Source organism: Sarcophilus harrisii, chromosome 2 (genome assembly GCF_902635505.1).
Source record: "Sarcophilus harrisii chromosome 2, mSarHar1.11, whole genome shotgun sequence".
Classification (NCBI taxonomy): domain Eukaryota; kingdom Metazoa; phylum Chordata; class Mammalia; order Dasyuromorphia; family Dasyuridae; genus Sarcophilus; species Sarcophilus harrisii.
This window is the reverse complement of record NC_045427.1, coordinates 218,289,844-218,298,737: the sequence shown is the minus strand read 5'-3', so window position 1 is coordinate 218,298,737 and position 8,894 is coordinate 218,289,844.

Sequence of the window (8,894 nt, the reverse complement as noted above, 5' to 3'; positions counted from 1 at the left end):
GTATGTGTTTTGGATTGAGGAGCTCTGAATATGTGAGCAGATGGGAGAGTTGGGGGTGGGTGGGGAGGTGTAACATGGTTCTGGTAGCTTAGGGAGACCAGTTAAGAAATGAAGAACCAGTTAAGATTTGACAGCTTGAATTGCTTGGTAGTCCTAAAAATATTGTTTCAGAGTTTTGATAGCTCTGTTCAGTAGCATTTAAAAAGGAGCAAAGTAGTTGGATGATGGGAGAAGTCGAGAGTTGCAGTTAAACAAAGTATGATCAGCAACAGGAAAAGGGGGTAAGAGTCTCTAAAGGGAAAGAAAGTATAGAGTTGTGCTAGTCTAGGGAAAATTATAATTGCAGGGATATAGTCTGGGAAAAAATAGAAGGAATGGGAGTCATGAGCAGGAACAGGATTGGAGTTACAAGATAGGGAAATAAGTGATAAACTATCACTCAAATTTCAGAGTTCATGAAGGATGGTAAGTTCGGGAAATGAGTATTTGTATAGTTGAGATGGAATGAAAGAGTGTTGAGAATTTAATAAGTTGAGGAACTAAACGGGTTTTAGAAGCACCAAATTTTATGTTGAAGTATTCTAAGGGCAGGAAGTCCAAAAAGGGAGAAAGATTGTAAACCAGGCACTGAGCTCATTGAGAAAAGATGAAGAATATCCTAGGGGTCAATAGAAAATAGCCACCAGGATATGGAAAGGGTGACAAAGTTGTACAATAGGAACTTCAAATGAAGTGGTTGCTTACTGAAGGTGGTGGGAAAGGAAGAGTTTGGATGTGGCAGTGAGGAAGAAGGAGTATTCTGATTCTCCTACAGCAGTCAGGGAGTATGAGAGACAGTAGCCAGTACTGGAAAAAGATGAAAATCTCATCAGGAGAGAACCAAGAAGGGCCACAAGATGAAAGGAATGAAAAATAAGAGGTTTAAGATTAAAGAGAAGTGTATTAGAGGATTTGGAAGAGGTGGGCAGATCTGGAGGGGGATCTTCTCGGGTTTGCATGTGTTTATGTTGTGTTTGTCATACTTTGGTAATTCTTGAAATATTTCAAACTTTTTCATTATGTTTGTCATGATTATCTTTGAAGTTAGTATTGTAATTTTTATTTTTATTTTTATTTTTTTTTATTTAATAGCCTTTTATTTACAGGATATATACATGGGTAACTTTACAGCATTAACAATTGCCAAACCTCTTGTTCCAATTTTTCACCTCTTCCCCCACCCCTCCCCTAGATGGCAGGATGACCAGTAGATGTTAAATATATTAAAATATAACTTAGATACACAATAAGTATACATGACCAAAACATTATTTTGCTGTACAAAAAGAATCAGACTCTGAATTATTGTACAATTAGCTTGTGAAGGAAATCAAAAATGCAGGTGTGCATAAATATAGGGATTGGGAATTCAATGTAATGGTTTTAGTCATCTCCCAGAGTTCTTTTTCTGGGTATAGCTAGTTCAGTTCATTACTGCTCCATTAGAAATGATTTGGTTGATCTCGTTGCTGAGGATGGCCTGGTCCATCAGAACTGGTCATCATCTAGTATTGTTGTTGAAGTATATAATGATCTCCTGGTCCTGCTCATTTCACTCCGCATCAGTTCGTGTAAGTCTCTCCAGGCCTTTCTGAAATCATCTTGTTGGTCATTTCTTACAGAACAGTAATAGTATTGTAATTTTTAGAAGGTGCCATGAAACGTAACCAGTATAAGATGGCAAATTTAACTGATATATGTTGCGTGTGTTCTGACTGCTCTACCTTCTCGCCTCCCCCATCTGTTAAATCCTTGGGTTTCTTTATTCCCTGAGACACGACAATATTGAAAAATATTACCTAAACAATTCATAAAGCAAGTGTCAGGTTTTGAGGTGATTAACTCAAATTTGGAAAGAATTTGCATTTCTATCAAACAGCATTTCAAGCTTTTGTGAAAGGAAAAGTTAATTGATGTGGCAAACCTCAGGGTTGTCTTGTTTTGTCATAACCACTCCATTCTTCAGCAACTACTACTCCGATCATTCAGCAGCTGTCAACACTGAAGCAAGATTGTCAAAAAGTTAAAAAAAAAAAAAAAAGATAACTCGCTGAAGGCTCAAATGATTGGTACTATTATTTTTAGCCATAAAGTAATTAATGTACATATATTGGGTTTTTTTTTTTTAAAAAAAGCAATACCATTGTACACTTAATAGACTATAGTAAAGTGTAATTAAAACTTTTGTACAATGAGAAACAAATTCCTTTATTGTAATATTTACTTTATTGTAATGGTCAGGAATCAAACCCACAAATAACTCCCAGGCATGTCTATAGAGGCAATGATTATAAATAACTTTTTCTATAGGAGAGATGAAATATAGAATTATAGCTTGAGATGGTAGGGTCAAGATGATTTTTGAAGGATGAGGAAATCCAGGGATGTTTGTAGGCTACGGAGGAGCCAGTGGATAAGGAGAGAGTGAACATTGGAGAGAATAAGAATGAACAAAGGAAGATGCTACATGAGGAAATGGGAATGTATGAGACCAAGGACACAAGTAAAGGTATTGACCTTGGCAAGAAAGGCTTCAACAGAAACTGGAAAAAAAGATTAAATGGGGTATGATGTTCAAAAATTACATAAAATCATAAAGGAAAAGGGATTTTGAAAAAGGAAGAAAAGAATTAAAACTCATGTGCACAGGAAACACAAATACAAATCAAAAAAAAAAAAAAGAGTGGGGGGTACACCTTGGGTAAAGGTATTCCATGATGAGGGGGCCATGAGGTCAGAAGGCTGTTTCATATAGTAGAGGTTCCAGATGCTGATGGAAGTTCCAGGATGAGCTAGCAGCCGAGGGAATATTCCTCCCCTCCCCATCACCACACTTAATAATATTGTTTTCCCAACTACATGTAAAGATAGTTTAACAAGCATTTTTGTATGATTTTGAATTTAAAATTTTTTTCCCTCCAAAAACACCAAGCAATTCAAGACAGGATATCATGTATAAGAGCACACTAAACATATTTTCATATTAATCATATGAAAAAAGAATCAGATTAAAAGGGAAAAACCATTAAAAGAGTAAAAATAGTATACACTTCAATAGTCATTCAAACTATATCCTTTCTCTGGCGGTAGTATTTTCCATCATGAGTCTTTTGGAATTGTTTTGGATCACTGTACTGTATACAATGATCTCCTGGTTGTTCTCACTTCACTCAGCATCAGTTCATGTAAGTCAGTCCAGGTTTTTCTGAAATCTTGCTCATCATATTCCTTATAGAATAGTATTCCATTACATTCATATAACAACTTGTTCAGCCATTCCCCAGTTGAAAAGGATCCTCTCAATTTCCAAATCTTTACCAGCATAAAAAGAATTGCTAGAAATATTTTTATATATGTAGGTCCTTTTTCATTTTTTTTTAAATCTCTTTGGAATATAAACCTAGTAATAATATTGCTGGATCAAAGGGTATACAGAGTTTTATAGGGCTTTGGGCACAGTTCCAAATTGTTCTCCAGAATGGTTGGATTAATTCACAACTCCACCAACAGTGCATTAGTGTCCCAATTTAGGAATATGGTTTTAAAAGTCCAGAGGAAGTCAAGAATAGGACTGGGAAGGAAATGAAGATAGACCAGACTTGGAGGATATGAATGATGAATGAATTAAAAAGCATTAGGGCTTATAGTATTTCTATATAGCGTTAAGGTTTGCAAAGCACTTTATAAATATTTTATTTTCACAACCACCCTGGGAAGTGCCATTATTTCTCTCTTTGACAAAGAAAAAAATGGAGTCAGACACAGGTTAAGTGTCTTGCCCAGGGTCACATAGCAAATATGTGGTTTTGGTCCAATTTGGTCGGATTTCTAGTCATCCCTCAGACTGAAAACTAAACCTCTGTGGGAGGCAAATCCAGCTGCACCCTGAGGGAGAACTAAGAGGCAGCACCCTTCACCATGAGGAGATAGCCCAGGACCCCCAACCCATGTCATCCTAAATGATGGGACTTTGCTGTCTGACTTGCAGCTGAAACTGCTATATGTTGTATTTCGCCACTAAAATGTGAGCTCCATGAGAACAGACTGTCCTTTTCTATTTGTATCTTCAGGCCTGAGTCTATAGTAAGCACCTGAGATAAGGATATTGAGGAAAGCTCGCATTCCTTGCTTCTTGGGATAATGGCTGTGGGGGACAACCGGAAAGTTGGTTGGCAGGCACTGCCACTCTTGGGCTTACCTGGCAGAGAAAACAGGCTCCTTTTCCACAATGAATGTTTCCCTATAGAACCCAGGATAGAAGCTGAAACATTGCTAGACCCAGCACTCTGAACCTCAAAGATTCAAGGAGAGGGCTCAACTCTAGGAAATGAAGATCAGAACAAGAACTTAAGGGCCCTAGTACAAAGCCAAGTGGAACTGACATCCCATTCAAAAAAGTCAAGGAGGATTAGGAACTTGGCTCTGGCACAAAGGGCTCTCCCCTCTTCCCCCCCCAGCCAAGTTTCAGGAATTAAATCTGGAGAGCTGACTAAAAGAAAATACCAACCAATATGAAAAAAATATATTGCAAATTTAATTTCACTAAAACTTCAAATAGAGATTCCAAGAAAAAATACTTTCTACAAGTATTACATGAATTAAAAGATATGAAAATAACAAAAAGAAGGAAAAGACTGAAAAAAATTTGAAGAGTGAGTAGTTTAGAAGTGAAAGTGGTAAACTCTACCTAAGAAATGGAAATTCTTTAAATCTAGAATATAGCAGAGATGTTAATATTAGAACAAAATCAATTCTGCATAGAAGAAAATGTAAGATATATCACATTCCAAAAGATTTTTTTTTTAAAAATCAGAAATATTTATAAGTTCATTAAATCATCTATATGACTCCCCAGTCGTAATATTCTCAGTTCTGCTGAAGAAGTTACTTTTGGCCTATGTCCTTTATTTTCTGGAATTAGTATTCCAAATTCTCTGCTGCTTTATATTGATGGTTACTAGATTATGTGTGATCCTGGCTCCTTGGTATTTGAATTCTCTCTCTAGTTGTTGCAGTATCTTTCCCTTTGACTCGGCAACTCTGGATTTGAGCTATAATATTCCTGGGAGTTTTAATTTTGGGGTTTCTTTTAAGAGGCAATTGGTGGATCTTTTCTATTTTGATTTTGCTTAATAGTTCTAAAAGGTTTGGGCAGTTTAGAGTTCTTGAAATAGGATGTTTGTTCAGTAGTCAGATAGTCCAGTAATTACTTAGTTTTATCTCCTCAGTGTCTTCCAGGTCAGTTTTCACCATGAGATATCTTACATTTTCTTCTGGGTTTTTTTCAGCCTTTTGTTTGGCTTGTATTTGGTCTCATTTGACGTTTTAGTGAGTTTGTTTGGGCAAGATTTTATAGCTCTCATATAAGAGCTTTCAAGCATTCTCATTCCACTTAATATTTTTTTAAACTCCTTTTTTAAACTTTTCATCTCTTCTATTCTTCATTCTCTTCAATTCAGATTGAGTTTGCGAACAAGTTATTTTCTTTGAGGCAATGCTTGTAGATCTTTTGGAACCATTCTCTTATTCCACATGTCTTGAATGTTCCTGTCACTATAATTGTTAATTTTGGGGGGAGGTGTTCTCATTCTTCCAGCCTAATTTTGACTTATGAGAGATTAGAAAACAAAGGAGATACCTATCAATTGAATGGCTAAACAAATTGTGTTTATTGAATGTAAAGCAGCATGGGAAGATCTCTGTGAACTGATGGTGCAGAGGGAAGCATGTCTAAGAAAACATACACATTATAAAATGGAGAGAACCATAAAAAATGTGGCAAAATTATAAAGAACAAGCATGTCTTGAGATAAAACGCCCATTTTCAGAAGTGGGAGATTCATGAATATAATACATTAAAGGGAAAGGGAATAAATGCTTAAGTGTTTACTTTGTGCCCGTCCCCATTATAAGAGCTGTGTAATTATCTCATTTTATCCTCACATCCTAAGGCAAGTGCTATTATCCATATTTTTTAGTCAAGGAAACAAGCAGAAGCGAGTTTGAGGGACTGACCAGTATCGTATACCTAGTATCTGAGGCTGAATTTGAATCCAGGTCCTCTGACTTCAGGCCCAGAATTATCTTTACTATACCATTAAATCTCACAATGAACATATTTTTGGATTTCTTTTAAAATTTATGGAAGGGGGGCAGAGCCAAGATGGCAGAGAAGATGCAGGCGGCATTCTAAGCTCCTCTCATACCCTCTCTACTAATTACAAATTCAACCTCATTGACTGGTAAAATCTAAGAATGTTGGGAAGTACAACTACTCACCAGCTGAAGATAATCTGGAAGATCACCACGTTTGTCCTGATGGGCAGGAGGCGCCAGGGCAGGCAGGGAGATAGAACCAGGGGCAGGCTAGCATACTGAGGAGATGGGGCAGAGGCGAGCTACTGGTGGGTGGAGATTTTACAAGGAGGACTCTACCACAGGTTGGCGGCTCTGCTTTGGTTGCAAAGCAGTAGAGCAGCAGAGAAGTTAAAGCCAAAGGTAGAGTGTACTATTGGCAGGGCAGACACTTCCCATGCCCGACTCTTCCCAGGGCACTTCCGCAACTCTTAGCAGCCCATTTGCAGCTACTGTACATATATCTATCCCTGCTCTGCAGAGGAAGCTGGTAATCTCCTTGCCCTGAGGCAGACCCCAAGGGCTTTTAAAAAATGAGTAAAAAAAGCAGTCTCCAGACAAAACCCCCAAAAGGGGATGTAACCTGGTCCCCCCCATTGCACAAGGCTCTTCTAGAAATTATAAAAAATCTTTAAAAAGAGCTAGAAGAAAAAATGGGCAAAGAGAAGCTATGCAAGAGAGCACAGAAAAGGCTTATAACTCGAAAAATTTGATAAAGTGGAAAAAGAAAACTTCCTAAAATGTGAATTGGAAAAGGTAAAGAACTCCCAGGAAAGGATTGGTGAATTGGAAAAAGAAAATTAAAAAAAAAAAGTGAAATGGAAAAAATTCCATAAAAGCAAAACTCCCTTAAAAACTCAATTGGACATATGCAAAAATAAATTTAATTCTATCAGATATAGGCATTATAATGTGTGTAAATTATTCTATATATACTTTTATCAGGTTTTTTTTTTTTTTCCTGGATGTTAGAATTGTATTGTCTTGGTCTCTAAATAATGGATAGCTGGAGCTGCACAAAGCCAAGACAAACTTAAGAGATCTAATAGCAATTTAATCACTTTCAAAATGAGGAATATAGTTTGCAAACTGGAAGTTCTCCTGGGCACATCACCTTTTTCTTGTTGCAGGAAAAGTAGATATTTTATACATAAATCATAAATGGGATGTGGGAAGGTTTCCCATGACAAGCCCAGGAACACAGGATAATATGGGTATTCTCCAGTCCTGTGGGAAGTTCATTGATTGTTGCATATCACAGGAGTTACTTGGTGAGGGGACAGGACCAGAGTTCTGTGACTGGAACAGGTTCTACAATCTTTTATTCATCTCACTAAACATATACAGGAAAGCATTGTCAAGAATTAATCTTATCAAGTTGCATTGTAAGACTGACTCCCAAGCCAGAATAGGCAGCTCTGAGAAATTTAAATTATATTATACACCTTAATTATGAAAATCATGATTTTCTTCAATGTATATCTTATGTCCTTATATTCCATATAGTTCTTAAAACAATATTGCTGTATTATACAATATTCTTTTGGTTCCGCTCATTTCACTTCATTACTTCACATAAGTCCTTCCATGGTTTTTTTTTTGAATCATTGAGGCTCAATTTCTTTTGGCTGTGGTATTCATCACAATCATATATCAGAACTTGTTCAGCCAATTCCTAATTGAAAAGGCTTCCCCACAATTTCCAGTTCTTTGCCACCACAGAGTTGCACTGGATCAAAAAGTAGTTTACTCTGAGCATAATCATTTCAACAATTTCACTGTGTCCCAAAATTTTTCCATATCCCAACATTTCACTTTTCCTTTTAATCATTTTAGCCAATGTGGGAGGTAATATTCAAGATTTTATGTTTTCCTAATAATTTGTTCATCAGAAAACTTCCTATTTATATCTTATGACCAATTATTAATTGGGGAATGACTTGTGTTTTTGACAAAATTATGCTTTAGATTATTTCAGATAAACTTCCTCCCCCCCCCGTTCTTCTTTGCCAATTTTGGCTACATTTACACAAAATCTTTTTGGTTTTATACAACTGAAATTATCCATCTTATGCTCTCGACTATTCATAATTTACCTATCCCTAAGTCTTAAGTAATATGCTAATAAGACTCATTATTCGTTAGTTTTTTCCCTTTTTGTCTAAAAATTCTGTTATATAGGATGGCTTCTCTGGAAGAGGACACTGGTAAAATACATAAAACCAGAAAATCTGGGTTGCAATAGGATGGCTCTACACTGCCTTAGCCTGATACAGAGACATTATATGTAAGCTTTATTAAACATTAAAAAAAAAAAAAAATTATTCAATCTCTTGTGTAACTTTAAAAAAATATATTAAAACATTCTAATTTAAAAAATATTCTTATAACAATGAAGAACCATAATCCAATATTAAGATGGTATGTTCATTTAGGATGCACTATGGAATAGAATATACTGTAAGTTATTAGTCTAAATACATGTAATATGAAAATTCCATAACCCAATTTTTGATAAGTGTAAAACATTACCTAGGATAAAACTGATTAAAGCTGCTGGGAAACATATTATGGAATTTTCATTGTTGTTTAATCTTCATTGTTGTTTAATCAATCGATTACCATACAGTTTTGATGACTACTGCTTTATAATGGCTTGATGTCTGGATGTGTTACATATATAGTCAAGCTAAGCCAGTTCCCATAGTAGCTATAGCTAA